The following is an 18,048-nucleotide window of genomic DNA, read 5'->3' on the forward strand; positions in this document are numbered from 1 at the left end:
GTGAGAGGGCAAGGTTCAAGGATTCAGACAGACTCCCTCTGCCTAATCCTGAGCTGAAGGGTCTTCCTGTGGACAAGAACAGTATTCTTTGCCTTGTCAGTACTTGGGGTCAGATCCTGCCAAATCCAAGCCAAGGTCAAAGTCCATCAGCCCCACTTATCATGAACACATTTACATATTCATTCACTGATTCATTCATTCATCGTCCTCATTTGCTCACTCATTGGTGCTTGCTATAAGGACTTTCTGTTAAACCATCATTATCTTCACTCTGGGACGTCTTGAACTCCTTTTCTCCCCAAGGCTCCAGGAACTTTCCCACCACAGATTTATTTTCACACTCATTAATGCCCAAGAGTGCCCTCAGCTGACACATCCCTATTCATCACAAATTCCTAACTCCATTACTCTGAGATCACCCACTCAAAGCCTCTGGAAGAGCAGGTCACCAAGTCAGGAACCCTTGCAGGGAACATGCAGCAACTACTAACCTGTAATGCCCTTCTGCAGCTAGTCTCGTCCCAGCTTCTCCGGTTGGAGAAGGAAAGGATTTTTTTTTCCCCTCTGGCTGCTGAGAAATCAAAGCCTGACTTCTCTCTAGCTTAGCTGAATGTCTCTCAGGCCCGGATTGCAGAGAAGAGCCAAAAACCAACATCCTGCCTTTGTGAAGTCACAAGATGATGTTTTAAAAACCAGCAAACAATACTTCAAACAGAAAGTTCACACATATGATCATGTCCAGAGGGATGCAAGTCCCAGCTGTATCGACATGGGATGAAAAGGGGAAACTTCTGGATGAAAGCCAGAATAACCCTGCCAGTCTGCCAGATGTTGCCTGCATCTGGATCTCTGAAAAGTGATCCGTTCAGTGAGTTGGCCATCAAGGAGCAAATGGTCATTTCATGTCACCCTGTCAACCAGGACTCAGCCCGAGCCCACAGGTACAAACTACCCAGATTACTGAAGGATCCAAAAGGTAGTTTGATTTCAGTCCTACCCATCTGCAAGGACCCAAATCAAGGCCAAAGTGTGAGCCTCAGTCATTTTATGGTGGTCATGATCGTGGTACTGAGTCCAGCTTGCCTCAGTTTGAGTCCTGTCTCTGAGGCTTACTGGCAATCTCTTTAGTCTCTGTTCTTCACAGTTCTCATCCTTAAAATAGAATAATAATGGTAGCTATCTCACAGAGCAAGGCTTCCCAGGTGGCACTAGTGGAAAGGTACCCGCCTGCCAATGCAGGAGACCTAAGAGACTTGGGTTTGATCTCTTGGTTGGGAAGATCCCCTAGGAAGAGGGCACAGCAACCCTCTCCAATATTCCTGCCTGGAGAATCCCATGGACAAGAGAGCCTGGCAGGTTATAGTCCATAGGGCAGCAAAGAGTAGGACACAATTGAAGAGACCTAGCCCTGCATCTCTGGAGTAGACAATGGCACCCCACTCCAGTACTCTTGCCTGGAAAATCCCATGGATGGAGGAGCCTGGTAGGCTGCAGTCCATGAGGTCGCTAAGAGTCAGACACGACTGAGCGACTTCACTTTCACGCATTGGAGAAGGAAATGACAACCCATTCCAGTGTTCTTGCCTGGAGAATCCCAGGGACAGGGGAGCCTGGTGGGCTGTCATCTATGGGGTCACACAGAGTTAGACACGACTGAAGTGACTTAGTAGCAGCAGCAGCAGCCCTGCATCTCATAGAGCAGGTGTGAGGATGCACTAAGGTAATACCTACAAAGCCCTAGGCCTGGCAGGCAGTAAACAGTCAAAATATGTTGGCCATTATTATAATTGTCATTATCACCAGGTGGTCACCCTGCAGAACTCTCCCAACTAAGAACAGGAGAAATCCTCCAGGACAGTGCAAAGGCCGATACCATGGGGAGAAGGGGGTGAAACACTCCTCCCCCAAACATCCTAGGAACACCAGTCTGCTACAACCGTTCCAAACTCTGAGCCCCATTTAAGCTGCCTTCCCCTGAGACAACAAGATCACCACATTCTCCTTCATGATAGGAGTGGCTTCCAGCTGGCAGTCATGTCTCCTCTATTAACAAGGTTTGGCAAAGGACGCATCATCCAGGTGCCAGTATGTGTATTGGATGCCTCGAGCAGATGGCTGGGTGGGAATGAGCTTTCACTACCACACCCCCTCTCCCACCAAGACATCAAGCCGGGGAGGGCACCCAGATGCCACTCACAGGAAATTTCCTTCTCACTGTGAAGCGACCACTTGCCTGGATCACATTCTCTGAGCCCCAAAGGATGCTTGGGTCCCTCTTCCACTTCTGCTGGGGTACCTGGGTGAGCTCTCACCTACCCATCTGCCTGAGTCGAGGCAGGGGATGTTGGGGCAGGCCTGGGAGACTCTGGTGGGCTCTGCAAGGACAGAGACTGAAGTTGTTCCACTTCTGCATGCCTGGCACACAGTGGGGTGCACAGGTAGACACTTGTGGGATGGGGTATTAAGGAGAAGGCTTTTTCTGGTAGAGGAGATTTAAGCCTCTGGACACTGTCTCCCAGGTCATCATTTCCTAATTCCAAGGAATGCTTCCTATAAGAGACTTGGATGGCACCTGCTGGCATCTAAATTCAAGCCAGTCCTTCCCATTGTCCCCACCACCTCCTCATTCCCAATGGTCAAGTTCACTGATAAAGCAAGACCCTAATCTCTACCCAATGGCCCTTTCCAAATTTCCCAGGGGAAATTCCAAATTTCCTCAGAGGGAGGAGCAAGGAGAGAAAGCAGAATGTCAGAACTAAGGCTGTCTACAGGGGTCCCACATGCCTAGCAGGCTCCTTCCCTTGAATTCAAGGAGAAACATACTCAGACCCTCCACTTCACTAATATCCCAGGAACTGGTCCCAGGACCCTCTGCTGGGCTTCTTCCTTCCAGGTTTTGGCAGAGGCTCAGCTTCTGCCAGCACTAATGCCAGCAAGCATGACAAGGCCTGGAGGTATAACATAAATAGCCTGCTGCTGCCCATCAGTTCCTCCTTCCCCATGACTTTGATTTCAAACCTTCTCCCTCTCACCACCAGAATAAACCAGCTAGTGCGGCCTCTGCCGGGCTCCATCTGCCTCTTTCCTAGCTGTGTGGCTTTGGGCAAGTAAGTCAACGTCTCAAGCCTGGGTCCTTCAACTGAAAAGCAGAATAAGCATACCTACCTCCAGGGTTGTTGTGGGGATTACATCAATTAGCCCATGACAAGTTTCCCTGGTGGTTCAGAGGTAAAGAATCCGCCTGCCAATGCAGGAGCCTCATGTTCAGTTCCTGGATTGGGAAGATGCCCTGGAGAAGGAAATGGCAACCCACTCCAGTATTTCTTCCTGGGAAATCCCATGAACAGAGGAGCCTGTAGGGCTACAGTCCATGGGGTTGCAAAAGAGTCAGACATGACTTAGTGACTAAACAACAACAAAGCTTTTAGCAGAGTGCCTGGCATGTGGCAAATATTCTGTACCTTCCGGTGCCGTTGTTCACATGGATGAATGCAGGCACCTGGGCAGGTCAGCAGGGTTAGTCCTGATATCTGGGGGGATGTGGAGCAGAAGACTTGGCAGTGAAAACCAGCTGCATCTCACCTCTGTGCTTGGAAGGGGAATGTTACGTTAACTGCCTGCACCTGTTCAATCCCCTTCACTGGATGCTTCCCACACACTCAAGGAGTCTAGCCTGGCCACATGGCACACAAGCCTGGGATTCTGAGATTCAGGCTCTGCCAACACGCTGTGTGATGCTGGGCAATTCACTAACCCTCTCTGATGTAACTCCCCATCTACGACACCTCTTGCAGCCCTAATCTCTTATGGAGTTAAATCGTTTTTCATAGTCCAGGCTTCACAGTGGGGCTCCTGCCTGAGCCCATCCCCCAGGCAGACAGGCCTGGGCTCTCATGGTTGGGGACAGAGTCCAAGATGTAAAGGTTAAGACCCAGTCCCAGCCCCAGTCCAGAAGCCCTGAGTACCGAGCCTACGATGGCCAAAGCTAAACTCCACCCTTACACCTGACCCAACCGGCAGAGGAATCTACATTCTTTTGAAAACCATCACATTCGTGGGTTTCTTGACTATATATATATTGAATGAATAGCAGAAACAATGCAGGAAGAAAGTGAAAGTTGCTCAGTCGTGTCCGACTCTTTATAACCCCATGGACTATGCGTGGCATTCTCCAGGCCAGAATACTGGAGTGGGTAGTCTTTCCCTTCTCCAGGGGATCTTCCCAACCCAGGGATCAAACCCAGGTCTCCCGCACTGCAGGTGGATTCTTTACCAGCTGAGCCACCAGGGAAGTCCAAGAATACTGGAGTGAGTAGCCTATCCCTTCTCCAGTGGATCTTCTCGACCCAGGAATCAAACCAGGGTCTCCTGCATTGCAGGTGGATTCTTTACCAGCTGAGCTACCAGGGAAGCCCTAAAACAATGCAGGGTACTGGACAAAATAGGGGTTCTTGGTTCATGCAGATGAAAATCTGACCCCAAGTTAGCCCCTTCTAGGTTTGCCTTAAGCAAACCTCTTCACTTCTCTGAACCTTGGTTTCCCCACATATTAAATGGGGATAACAATCCATATGCCATGAGATTGTTGTGAGGTTGAGACAGATCGAGTATAACACTTAGCATGTGGCACACAGTAGATACTCAACGAAAGGCAGTTATTATTATCGGGACTGCTATTACAAGTCTGCCGCGCCCACTGTAAAGCAGAGGAAGCAAGGCCATCAGTCCTCTTTGGTGCTCATTTCCAAAGAGTCCTGACTACCACAGACACATCCATCACAGTCCTCCCACCCATCTACCTTCCAGCTGGTGCGGAGCGGGAGCAGCCGTCTGGTCTCCCCCATGGCCAGGCAGAGAGTTGAGCTCACTGCGGGAGGCTCTGCCACCTTTTCTGGACCAGTTCTGGCAGCATCCCTGCCTCTAGCCTTAGTCGAGCAGCTGGAGCATGCATCGCACTGTCTTGCCTGTGAAATGCGACTTTTGGAAAACATGCGTATTTGTGAGTTGGTGCGTGTTTCTATTTCGGGCCAACACTGCCCTCTTTATTTATTTTCCCTGGGCTTTGCATTTGGAACCCAGCTCGCAGGGGTGTTTTGACAGACTTTGACACCGCTCCAGGCTTCTCTGGCAGGAGACACGCTCAAGTGGGGGGAGGGTGGGCAAGAGGAGGAAGATTTCAAATGATGAGCCCTCTGCCTTGGCTGAGAGTAACAGGCGATCAGATACCCCTGCCTCACCATCCCAGCCCTCAGCTTCTCCATATGTGGGTGGGGGAAGAATGTAAGAGGTTTAGGTGGGGAGAAAAGAGGGGAGGGGGTAAAGGGGACTAAATAGCCAAATCAGAGTTTCTAATCATCATAAAGCTAACAACATTATCAATACCAATAACATCAGTATCAATGACTGCCACCACCACCACCATTTGGGGGTGCCTATTTTTATGACTAAGAGTGGGCTTGCTGATTGCCCTTAGGGAAACCACCTCATCTTTCAGCATCTCGCTTTGCGCGTCTGTAAAGGTGATTTTTGCAGTCCCCAGCTCATGGGGCTGTGAGAAGGGGTTGCTCAGCCAAATGGTAAAGATGACTGTCTTCCCTCCCGGCTGCAGATCCTGGCCAGCTGCCCACGGACAGCCTACTTGGTAGAGTCTTTGGGACTTGGAGCTGACAGCCAAGCCTCTACCCACAAGGCATAGGCTCTAAAGCTGCTCCCAGCTAGTCAGTCCCATCTCTGTGGTCATTTGCAACCAGTCTAGAGTCTGCCTTAAGGGAGGAAGGGTCTCAGACAATTCCATCCGCCTTTGAGTGACCAGGCGAGTGTCAGTGGAAAAGAGGGGATGAGGGTTGTCATTTAGTCACTAAGTTGTATCCTATTCTTTTGTGACCCGAAGGACTGTAGCCCCATCAGGCTCCTCTGTCTATGTGATTTCTCAAGCAAGAATACTGGAGTGGGTTGCCATTTCCTTCTCCAAAACTATCAGGGAAAAGGGTTTAAACCAAAATTCCAAGATCCTGAGGGTCAGGAGATCCAGGTTTTAGTCCTGACTTTTTTACTCATTCATTCATTCATTCATTCACTAATCTTCCACCAGCAGAACCAGGGGTTTATGCAGAGGATAAAGTGACAGTAGAAACAATGCTTGGCACTTCAGTGGTGTGACCTCATGAATGTTACTTGCCATCTCTGGTCCTACATCTGTTGCTCAGGGGACAGAATGCCTTCACTGGTGGTGGATGCTCTGAGGAAGGGGGAAAGTACCATAAAGTCTGGGGTTAGAATCATAATTTTCAGTCCCACCCATACTCAAGAAACTCAGAGAAACATCAGTGGCCCACATTATTAGGGCCAAACTGGGACGCTTGAAGGTCACCTCAACCAGCCCTGTCCTTGTACAGATGGGGAAGCCTGAGGCTCAGAGAAGGGCATTTGCGCAGGGACACAATGGGAGCCTGTGGCCAAGCTGAGTTTAGGACTGGCCCCCTACTTCTACTCCTTCCACCACTTCACGTGGACTCTTCCTCTCTCAGCTCAGTTTCTGGATTTTAAGGGACTTGTTGTGATTCCTCCGTCTATGGGGTCAGACATGACTGAAGTGACTTAGCAGCAGCAGCAGCTGTGATTCCAGAATTGAAGAATCCTGGCCCCTTGGAGACTGAGAGGGATCTGGGGTGTCTGACCCTGGGGATTTCCTTGGGGAGGGAGCAGAACTCCCCATGGGGAGGGGGGTCAGAGATATGGGGGCATGGAGTCCACTTAGAGAATGGACTCAGCTCCCCCTAAGGGCCAGGTGTTTCCGCATTGGAGCAAAGACTGACTGGATCAGGCCCAGGTTGCAGGAAAGTTAAGGAGAGAGTGAAGGCAGCTGGGAAAGAGGAATTGGGAAAGACAAAGGGAGTGGTGGTGGGGGTGGGGGTGGATAAACACAGGGAAGGAGAACAGAACACGGAAACAAAGAGACAGAAAGTGCAAACAAAGAATGATGCAGGGAGACGGGGTGTGGACCTTGGTTGCAGGAGCTTTGTCTGGAGTGAGAAAGGGGAGCAGGCATGAAGGTGGTGAGCTGAGCAAAATGGACTCTGAACCCAGTACCAGGATTCTGTAAGGCTGGGCTTCCTCTGCAGCTTCCACTGGGCCAGGTTACTCCCACCATTCAGCAGATGCCCTGGTTCCTGACCAGGTCTGCACTGGGGGAGGGGGGAGGGGAGAGCATGCTTTGTGACCTGCTGCTTTCCCCCAAAGGGTGTGTGTGCATTTGTGGGGTGGGGATGGGGGGCTGTGTCTGCAGGAAGGAGCCTGTGATCGCTGGGCATCCCTGTGAGTAGCCAGAGGTGAGATCTGGAGTCTGAGGCTTAGATGTCCGGAAACAGCAGGACCTGAGTGAAGACATTTCTCCGCTTGCTGGTGCTTGTGAGAAAATGTGTGTGTCCACGTGCTGGTGGATCTTCCCTGTGTGTGAGGACTGTGTGGAGTGTGGGTGGATGTACATTGCGTGAGTGGACTATGAATCTGTGCGTGGATTGTTTGCAGGTGTGTGGTTTGTGGGTAGATGTGAGGGTAGATGCGGGTGTGCATGTGTGCATGGACTCTCCGTTGGTGTATGCCTGGGTCCGTGGGCGCGCGAAGCGGGGTTGTGAGTCTCCAAGGCCGCCTCCAGGCGCTGTCCGCCGTACTGACCCCGGGCCTGTACGGGCGGGACCTGCGCCCAGGCTCAAGAGGAACCTGGGGTCAAACCGTGCAGCAGAAGGAGCCGAGGAAAGGACTAGGAGGCGCCTTCCTAGCCCAGCTGAGGGCCTCCCGGGGAGTTGGGAAAAGTTCTCCCACGGCGGGGTTGGCTCACAAGAGTGGGCGCCACTCGCGCCGAGAATCTTTCCCAGGCCCTCAGCTCCACCACCACGGCCCAGCTGCCTACCCCATCTCCACCCTCACTAGCGTTCTCGGCAGGGACCGCAAACCCTCTCGCGCTCAGCTTCCAACGCCCGTCAGGTGTGCCACAGAGCTCCCGCGCTCCGGGCTAGACCTGTGGCCAGTTTAATTGGGCCCGAGGACTCCGGGAATGTCCCGCCGAGAGCATGAGTGCGCTCTGGCAGAAAGTGGATGGAAAGGAGGTCATTAACCTTTCCCAACCCCCTTCGTGAGCTCCAACTGGGGTGAGAGCCTGATCCCCGGCGGCTTCAGGCTGATGATTAACTTTCGGAATCAGTTGTACTCCCGCGGGGACTAGAGGTCGGAAGCCTCGCTGTTTGTGGACGTAAACCTGGCTGGTGCTCGGGTCCCGTAGGGAGTTGGTGCGGAGTTGGAGCTCGGCCGCGAGGGGCGAGGGCTAGCTCTGGGCTCTGCCCCCCACCAACCGGCTTTCCCGGAGGGTCCGAGGCCCTCCTCCTAGCCTGGCTGGACAGCGGGAGAACTTCACATACAGACCCGCGCAGGCCGGGGTGGGGGCAGCGCGGATGACACCGCCCCCGTTCCGAGCCATGCATTCCCCAGCTCCGAGCCGGATGGTGCCCACCGGCCGTCGCACTCACCTCGGCTGGCCAAGCTGAGCTGGTTGAGCCGCGGGCGCGGGAGGGAGGCGCACCGGAGGGGCCCAGGGCTGCAGCCACCTTGCCGTGCGGACTTGTCCCGTCGCGGGAGTCGCAGAGAGAAGCTTTTAAGAGCCGCGAGAGGCCGGGGTTCCCTGCTCCGCTCCAGAGCGCACAGACGGTGCACTGCCGGGTTTGCGTCTCGTTCCCCAGCGCGCAACCTGGAGCTCTGCTTGCTGCCGCCGCCTTTTATTCGCCGCCCGCCTTTGTTTGGGTCCGGGCTCCTACCACCGGGCGCGGGGGTGTGCAGGGGCAGGCTCTGGTGCCGCGCCGCCCCCAAGACCCTGGCGCCGCAGGCCTCCGCGCCGCCGGGCTTTGCGTCAGTACCCGACGAGGGCCTGCGCTCCACCGCGCGCTGCTGTCTCCGAAGCCGGCCGCCAGGCGCCGCCGTGGCTGCTGTTCCCCCTGCGAGAGCCGCGTGGTGGTACAGCCGGGCTCCCAAAAACCGCTGGAGGGGGCTGCGAGAGGCGCAGCGACCCCTGTGGGTCAATCTTCGCCTCTGCAAAGGGCCCAGACCCGGCCCCCTGCCCGGCCGCTGCCCGCTTTCCTAGGTTCCTATCTCTCTGCCCGCCTGCACTCTTCTCCCCGTCCGCCCAGTCTTGGCAGATCACCAGCCTCCTGGACATTAGAGGGCATCCCCAGGTCCTCTCCAGAGGGAGCTGCCAAGCCCAGCTCCTGGCTCCGTCCCTTCCTCCCTCCTCCATTCACCTCTCTGGCACCAGAGCCCAGAGCCACGCCAGCTCCCGGACCGGGCTTCCCTCCAGCTTTAGTACACGATCTGCCTGTACCCCTCGTTCACCGGCCATAAGGAGAAGGGGCCAGGCTTATTGCCTGGCTCATTTCTCTCCATCAGTAGAGAAATACTCAGCGGACACTGGCACTGGGGCCACCCAGGGACAACCAAGGCAGGGGGATGCCTCGAAAGAGGACCCGCTGCCAGCCCCCAGCGGTGGGCTGGAGGTGTTTTACATTTTGAAGCTCGAAAGAAGGGAAGCCATTGTTTCTGTTGTATGAGGGGTGAGCCAGGTGTTTATCATACATCCCCTGAGTGTGTGCTGAGAGCAAAACAGGAAATGCAGAGGTGGGAGAAACGCAACCCCTGCCTCTAGGAAGTGGTGGTGGTTTAGTCGCTAAATCGTGTTGGACTCTTGCGACCCCATAGACTGTAGCCTGCCAGGCTCCTCTGTCCATGGAATTCTCCAAGCAAGAATACTGGAGTGGGTTGTCATTTTCTTCTCCAGGGTATCTTCCCAACCCAGGCTGCCTCTAGGAAGTTCCTAGCTTATGGGGCAGATAGAAACAGGGTTGAATTCTAAAATGAAGCACCAGGGAGCCCATACCCACAGGTAGATGCTCAACCCATGTCCATTCCACAGCCCTTCTTTTTAAAAGAAGACAACCAAATTGGTAGCATCTCTAATGCCACAGGGCTGAGTGGAGCTTCTGTTTGTTCCTCACCTGCCACCCCTGCTCTGTCCCTCTGGTGTGCAGCCTTCCAGCTGTACCCACTGGCTGACTGCCAACTGGACACATTGGTATTTATGATTCTGGATGCCCTGAGAGCTCATCTATGCAAAAGCAAATGGCCCGAGCCGGTGTCCCTATACCAGCACTCACTCCCTGTGTACTCAGGATCATCGTGGGAGTCATTGCCAGGCTGGCCAAGGCTATCAGGGAACTCACAGTGGTCCTTGAAAACACTAGGGTTTAGGAAAGCTCCTGTTTTAAGGGTGCCACCCTGAGCTGTGAGCGGGCAGACAGGAGACCTCTCCCGAGAAGTGGAGAGTGTGTGTGTGTTACAGCCCCCAGTTCAGAGGCCATATCTGACACATGTGCACAGAAGAACAGACTCAGCACAGCCGTGCAAATGTCTGGTCCCTCTAGCCACATCCCAGAGGGGAGGCAGAGAACACAGTGCCACGGGAGAGGGTGGAAGGAAGGAAAACAAGTAAAAGATTTGTTTTTAAGGGAGCACTAGGGGAGACACAAAGTGTGTTCCCAAGCCCAGCTGAGAGCAAAGGGTTTTCTTTGCTGGGTGAATGGCTTACTCTTTTCCACTGGTTTGACAGCTGCTTCCAGGAACCTCCTCAAAGTTCTCCAAGCCTGTGGCACTGTTGTTCCTCCCAGTTGGACTAGTCCACAGGGAGTGACATTGATGCACCCCATGTTCCACCCTCAGCCCTTGCCTGGGGACACAGCCCTCACGTCCCTGGGAACTAATTTTAGCAGATTTGGGTCCTATCTTCATGCTGTCTAGCTGGGCACAGCCGTGGCCACCTCAGTCACACCTCCTCAGAGCCCTCCCTGGCATTCTAGGACCTCCAGGTGATCTGCAGTGGGGGCTGAGTTTGCTAAGCCTTTGATGGGGGATCCTCTGCAAACAGGAGGTACAGAGGCAGAGGCTCAGTGGAGTGGAGGAGGAGGTGGGGAGTGTGGTACCCAGGAACACTGGAAAGATGCAATTTTCTCAGGCCATCAGCGGAGTTTTAAAAATGCAAATGGAACCGGGCCTTTGAAATATGCCTGCCATAAAGTGGAACTGGTGGTGGCAGCGGGAGCTGGCGCTGGTGTGGAAAGTCATGAGAATCCCCTCCTGGAGCCTCATCCTCAGACGCCCTTCCCTCTATTCCAGGAGAGGATGCTTCTTTACAGGAGCCTGGGAATGCTGAACCCAAAGATCCCTGCCCAGTGTCAGGGCAACTCCCTGAAGCCTTCTTTCACTCCAGGTGTTACTTAAAGATGACTCCAGTAGTCAGATGACCCACCCAACCGCAAGGCTGCAGAGAATGAGGGTTGATGTTCCTCTGCCCGCACCGCCCCCCCCCCCCACTCTAGCCCTGGCTGTTGAAAGTTCTTCCAGGTCTGATTTAAATGCCTCTCAGTGCCAATAAGCTGCTTCCCCTATTCTCTGTCTTCACGACTAATTGAAAAGCCTTCTTTTGTAAGGAGACGGAGCCATAAAGGGCTGCTTTGTCCTTAGCTCTCATCCCTTTATTTCTATTTTCTCTCCAACCGTGTCTGAAGCAGGGCCTCTGAGCCCAGCCTCTGATACCACCATCCTCAGTAAAGCCATATTTCTGTTCCATCCCTTACCAGCTCTGTGACCTTGGGAAAGTCGCTTCACTTTGCTGAGCCTTAATCATCTCATCTATAAAATGAGGACGATAAAAGTACCTATCTCACAGTAGTGGATAAAAAGTTTTACTAAATGAGATCATCTCAGTGCAAAAATAGTACTTAGCACAGCGCATGGCACAAACTAAGCTCTAAATATTAGCTGCTTCTTCCTCCTCTCTCCCCCTCCGTCTCGACCTCCTGCTGCTTCTTCTCCTTATTACCTGTTGGGCAACAGTGACCTACAGGTGACCATAATACCTCTTACTTCTTCATCCTGACCCTGGTGGTGGCGGGGGATATGTACAGATTAAGTCCTCCCACTAGATGGCTGAGCAGATAAGAAGAGTATATTCAGAGGGATGGGGGTGTTTATTCTAAAATATGCGATAGATTAAAGCAGTTTCTCCTTTGTCCCCACATGAAGGAATAGAGTAACCACATTTGTACATGTTTCTCTCTTCAATCTGCTAACACATTGAGTTTGGCCCCAATCCAAAGAAATTAGGGATTTTCCTCTAATCTCACCTTCTCCAGGAAGCCACCGGGTAGAGGTAAGTGAACTGGGCTGTGCTGTAAAGAGTTCTAGATTTAGGAATCTGAGTTTGATTTTCCTATGTGTCTTTTATTAATTGTATGGCCTTTGACAGGTCATTTCACTTCTCTGAGACTCGTTTCCTCAACTGCAAAGTGGGAGTAATAATGAATTCTGCCTATAATATGCCTGCAGTTATCTTTTCAGCAGAGATGGAGCACAGATTTATAAGTAACAATTTGATAATTAGTCATATATATATAGTTATATATAGTTAGCGAGCCATATGCTAGATAGAATGATCAATCCCTGTTTCCATGACTTTCAAGGTTGATTGCACATCACGTGATGAAATGGATGCAAAAGAGCTCAGAAAACATGCCCAAGTTCATAGTGAATGAATTTCTGACTCAAGGTCATGTAGCCAGCCAGTGGAAGAGCTTGGGTTGGACCCAGGCCTCCAGGTTTCAGTTCTCGAGCTTCTTCCAAGACACCCTTTCCACTCACCAGTCCCCTTCTCCCTGAAGTTCTATTCAAGAGGTGAGTGTGAGTTTATGGGAGAAGAGGATATAAGGGCAAATAGTTCAAGAGATGAAAAAGGGGCCTGGAGAAAGGTGATAGGGCCAGACTGGGGTGGGGGTGCTGCAGACAGGGCCTGGGGAAGCTAGACAGATGGCAGCCTTTCCCTCCTGCCTCCTCCAGAATCCAGCAAGCAGCAGGCTTAGCACTCCTTTCCCAGCCTTGCCTGCCTCCTCCAAGGAGGAGCCTGTGCCAGAGTGAATACAATCCAAGTTATTAATTGCCTGCAACAATTAGTCCCAGAGCCTGGGCTTGCAGACACCCCAGCTCTGAAAGAAGGAACCAATTACAGCATCATCAGTATTCACGCTGCCACATAATCCTCTCCCAACACGACGGTCCCCTCATTCCCCATCCATGTTTCTAGGGGCCTTTGCTCTGACTTCAGCATCTGGAGAAGACCAAGTAGAGGACTTCAGAAGTGAAAGTCAGCGAGGGCTGAGATCCCGAGGGGCAGTGCACAAAGCAGGGCTGAAGCACTGGCAGGGCAGAGCAGGACCCTGCCAGAGATATGTACAGTGTGGCATTAGCCAGAGACGGTCTCATTTTGTGGAAGGAAAAAGTATAACCTCCATGTTGACGGTTTTAAGTAGATTCCCTGCAAGTTTTTTGTTAGAACTGGCTAGAAAGGGAGAGGTCAGAAATGCCCCCAAAAGTTCTGGTTTTAATCCTGGCTCAGTTGCATACGAGCACTGTGGCTTTGGGAAAATCCTTTCATGTCTCTGAGCTCATTTCTTTACCTGTAAACTGGCAACAGCAGCCACACCTCCCCAAGGAGAGAGTTGCTACACAGAAGCGCACATTAGCCCAGCTAGTGGCACAGAGTGAGCTGGAAATTCATGGTTGCTATTGTGTTCTGTATGGAAAGAGCCCTAGAAAGAGGTTCCATGCCTTTGTGGGTCCTCTTTCCCTTGGCAGTGGAGTGGAAGTGTGGGGAAATGGGGAAGGAGGTAGGTGACGGGTTAGGTGACCTGGAGGCTGACCCCAAATTCGCTATAACTTATACTGTGGTCTTGCTGCACTTTTCACTCTGGCCTCTTGTTCCAAGGGAGGGCATGAGCCTAGATGAACTCTAGAGCCCCTCTAACTGTGATCCTCCAGGAGAGTGGGGGTGGAGGGAATGAGTGTAGAGTGGGTAGGAAATATAGAATCCCCAAGTTTTCAAGAGGGTGGATGGCAGCAATGGTAAAGGTAATAGAACTGCCAAAAGAACATGAAACCAGTTACACAGTCAAGCCTAGAGTCTGCTGGTTCTTCATCAGTAAAAGAAACCACAAACACAGAGGGAAAAGATCATTGCCTGATTCAGAGCTCCTGGGAGAGGCTGAGTAGAAGTCCCCAAGTGCAGCCCTTTTCTTTGAGTGGTGTTTCAGGACTGTGGACAGTAGCTGGTGCCGTTCTTCCAAACACCTGAGCCACTGTTGAGGCAGGAGCCAAGCGATGAGAGACATTTTGGCCACTTGGAGGTGGTGTGATGCGCAACAGGAGGAGTGCTGAGGCTCAAGAACAACTCAGTTACACCTGGGGAGGGTTTCTGAGTGTCCAGTGGGGCTGCCCAAGCTCCTGGTGCACCTCTTCGTGTGTGAGCTCTTGTATGACTCAGCATGCAGTGCCAACCCTGTCTTCCCACCCTTCCCGGCTCCTTTGTTTCCTCTGGTCTCAGCTTCCTGGCACAAGTTGGCCAGCAGCTCCCTCTTCCCCTGCCAGGCTGGCTGGCCCTCTGGCGCCAGGAGGCAGGCCAACTTTAATAACCCTGACCACCAGGTTCCATCTGAGCCTCTGCAGTGACAGCAAAAAAGAGCTTTTCTGGCATTTTCCCAGTCAGGAATCTGTGCAGCTCTGATGGACTGCCCCAGTGCCAGCTCCTATTCTAGTGCTTCCAGTGTGGGCAGGGCGAGGAACAATCTGTACCAGAGAACTTGGTGGCCAGGGTCCTTGAGCTGGAAGGAAAGGCTAGTGGACAGATCTTTAGTGCCCAGGCAGTTAAAATACCTTTTAGGCACCAAGGGATTCTGCTAACATCAGCATCAATAATAATGAATGGCTACCATTTATTGAGTGCCAGGCCTCGTACATGCATTACTCCATTTAAACTCACCCCGTGAAGTGAATCCTCATGGGATATGAATCCTCTTATCCTCATTTCCAGGTGAGGAAATTGAGGCTCAGAGAATAAGCTCCTTTAGATCACATAGCAGGTAAGTACTGAAGACTCAGCCCTAGGCAGTTAGATTCCATAGCCCAAGTTCTTTACCACATTTTTATTCTCATCTTTCGTTGTTGTTTGGTCACTAAGTCATGTCTGACTCTTTGTGGCCCCATGGACTGTGGCACTCCAGGCTCCTCTGTTCTTCAATGTCTTCCGGAGTTTGCTCAAACTCATGTCCATTGAGCTGATGATGTCATCCAATCATCTCATCCTCTGTTGCCCCCTTCTCCTCCTGCCTTCAATCTTTCCCAGCATCAGGGTCCTTTCCAATGAGTTGGCTCTTCAAATCTGGTGGGCTGGGGAGGATAAAAGACTTGGTTAATGTCACAGAAAGAGTCAGTGATGAAGAGGATTTGAGCTAAGATTTGCCTGATGTCAAAGATACCACATTTATCTAGTTTATTGCTCCCTGGTGAACTTGGTCCCTGTTGAGTGCCCACTCTCAGAGACCCCAACAGTAGCACTTAAGTCTCATTCTAGGTCTAAAACAACTACACTCATCCCCCTGTTCATCCCTAGGGAAGTCACTGCCTCTATCTCTGATCCCAATCTACCCAAGGAGAGATCCTAAGACAGAGCTCACATTCCAGTCTGAGAATTGCTTTGTCTGATGAGATTCACTCATGCCAACTAGAAGGGCCATCCCAAAAAATAGTGGGACAGGTCCCGGGACCCAGGAGGGCAGGGTCCTATCTGTACCTTCCAGGACCAAATGTAGGGGCCAAGGCCTCTGGCTACAGACATATCATGGGATTGGCGTCCCCGATACAAAATGCCACATCATCTCCTAGCTTCTCATTTCCCATGGGGAGACTGAGGCCCACCCAGCACAGGGATTGCAGTGGTGTATTTGCCTCCTGACAGAACTGTCCTCTTGGCCACCCCTCCATGGCCTCTGTGTCCTTCATGACACCGCAGGGTCCTCATTTTGCAGCTGCACGTCTGGGGACAGCTGTTCTTGCCGGCATCCAGGGCCATGTGACAGATGTGGAGGAAGGATGCAAAAGGAATGTGTGAGTAGTCTTAACGGTCACATGGGAGTAGCTGGGGGCCAGGCCAGCAGGGTTGGCTGTGCCTGGGGATGCAGGCCGATGGCATGTCCTTACCCTCCCCCCACTCCTCCTCCTTGTTTCCTGTCCTATCTCTTCCCCAACATCCCCAAATCCCCCTCTTTCCCTCCTTTACACATCTTCCTTCCCTTGATAATGGCCACAGTAAACATTGATTGAGCACTTACTGTGTGACAAGCCCATGCCAAGTGTTTTACATGCACCGTCTTCTTTAATCATCACAATAGACCTTGGAGAGTAATCACCTCCCTTTTGAGGAAAATATGACTCAGAGATCAGAGTTTGTAAGGTGCAACTGACTTCTGAGCCCACACTCTCCTGTCCCTCCTCCCTGTTGGGGACAGTAGCACCTCATCACACGTAAGGCAAGAGGGCCAGAGGTGGTGTGGTCTGTTCTCTTTTGGCTTTGGCCTTGGGTGGATTGACTGGCAAATGCTTTTTCCTCTTTGTTTTTCCTGTAAAACTCGAAGCTGATTTTTATCTCCCTCCCTGAATTGTTACGTTCCCCATACCTTCTCATCCTTCTATTCCCTCTGTGTATATGCGCAGACCAGGGTCAGCCTACAAAAGCCCTGAATCTAAGCCTTGCACTCCTCTGGACCTGATTTGGGAGGCTGGAGGAAGCCAGAAGAGCTCTCAGGCTCGCAGGAAGCCCTGATGATGCTTGATATTCCCTGAAAGAGGGTCTGCTGCTTCAATCTTTCCATGCCCCCACCCCACCCCATTGCCTGCAGGACACAGTCCTGGCCCTGCATATGGCCCTCAAGGCCTTTCTTCTCAATGGCCTCTCCCCAACCCTGTCAACCAGTAGCCCCCTTCCTCACCCCCGGCAGCCCTGAATTAACCCTAGTTGAAGAGTTAACCTGTCATCTCTCAAGCACACCAGGCTCCTTCGTGCCTCTCAGCCTTTACTCACAACCTTCCATCTGCCTGAAATCCTCTTTCTCTTCTTCTGCAGCAGCTGAAATATCTCTCATCCTCAATGCCCAACTCAGGCCTTCTATGATGGAGCCACCCCCAGCCCATCCCACCCTTTCCCCCAGAGAGTCTTCAACTCTCTCTCCTCTTTGCTCCTAGAATGATTTCACACATCTATTTCTGCATTTGTCACAGTCTGACTTGTTTTCTATAAAAAGTCTGTTGTGTGAGCATGCATAGAGTGCGAGGTTATGTGAAGACTCTGCGAGGGGTGGGGGTGGGCACTTCCCAGGCAGGGGCTGGGGGCAGGGAGGGGCAGATCATGAGCAGCTGTGGAGCCTGGAGTTCTAGGACCATCTCCTCCAGGACCTGGACGCTGAGCTCAGAAGTCAGAGGCAGACATTCTTCTCATTTTAGGGATGGGGCAATTGAGGCTCACGGACTCAATGGACATGAGTTTGAGCAAACTCCGGGAGATAGTGTAGGACAGGAAAACCTGGTATGCTGCAGTCCTTGGGGTTGCAGAGTCGGACATGACATAGCGACTGAACAACAACAAAGGCTCATTGAAGGCTGACTTTCCCATGATCATATGACACTTTATAGAAAGACTGTAGATCCTGGGCTCCCAATTCCTAATCCTGGGGGCCCCCAAGGTCCCAGTTTAGGGCTGGGCTTTGCACACACACTCTCTCTGCACCCAGAGCTTTCTTGCCTGTCCTGCCTTGCCTTTCTGCCTTGCCTGTCCTCCTTGCCACCTTGATTAGTCAGCTATCACCATAATACTGCATGACAAACCACTCCAAAATCTCAGTGGTAGACTTCCCTGGTGGTCCAGTGGTTAAAAAGCCACCTGCCAATGCAGGGGACACAGGTTCAATCCCTGGTCCAGAAAGATTCCATGTGGTGTAGGGCCACTAAATCCGTGCACCATGATTACTAGGCTTGAGCACCTAGATACCATGCTCCACAACAAGAGAAGCTGCCTTGATGAGAAGCCCGTGCACCACAACTAGAGAGTAGCCCCCTCTCACTGCAACTAGA

The 18,048-nt window shown here is 52.1% G+C and overlaps 1 protein-coding gene across 1 annotated transcript in view; it reads right to left on the minus strand.

Moving 5' to 3' along the window:
* Positions 1-8,737, minus strand: part of DISP3 (dispatched RND transporter family member 3) — a 56,744-nt gene extending 48,007 nt beyond the window's left edge. Inside the window, exon 1 of the mRNA XM_043924412.1 lies at positions 8,523-8,737. The gene's annotated coding sequence lies outside the window, so the exon portion shown is untranslated. The remainder of the gene's footprint in view (positions 1-8,522) is intronic.
* Between the last annotated feature and the right edge of the window lie 9,311 nt (positions 8,738-18,048).

The sequence above is a fragment of the Cervus elaphus genome, chromosome 14, assembly GCF_910594005.1.
Source record: "Cervus elaphus chromosome 14, mCerEla1.1, whole genome shotgun sequence".
Classification (NCBI taxonomy): domain Eukaryota; kingdom Metazoa; phylum Chordata; class Mammalia; order Artiodactyla; family Cervidae; genus Cervus; species Cervus elaphus.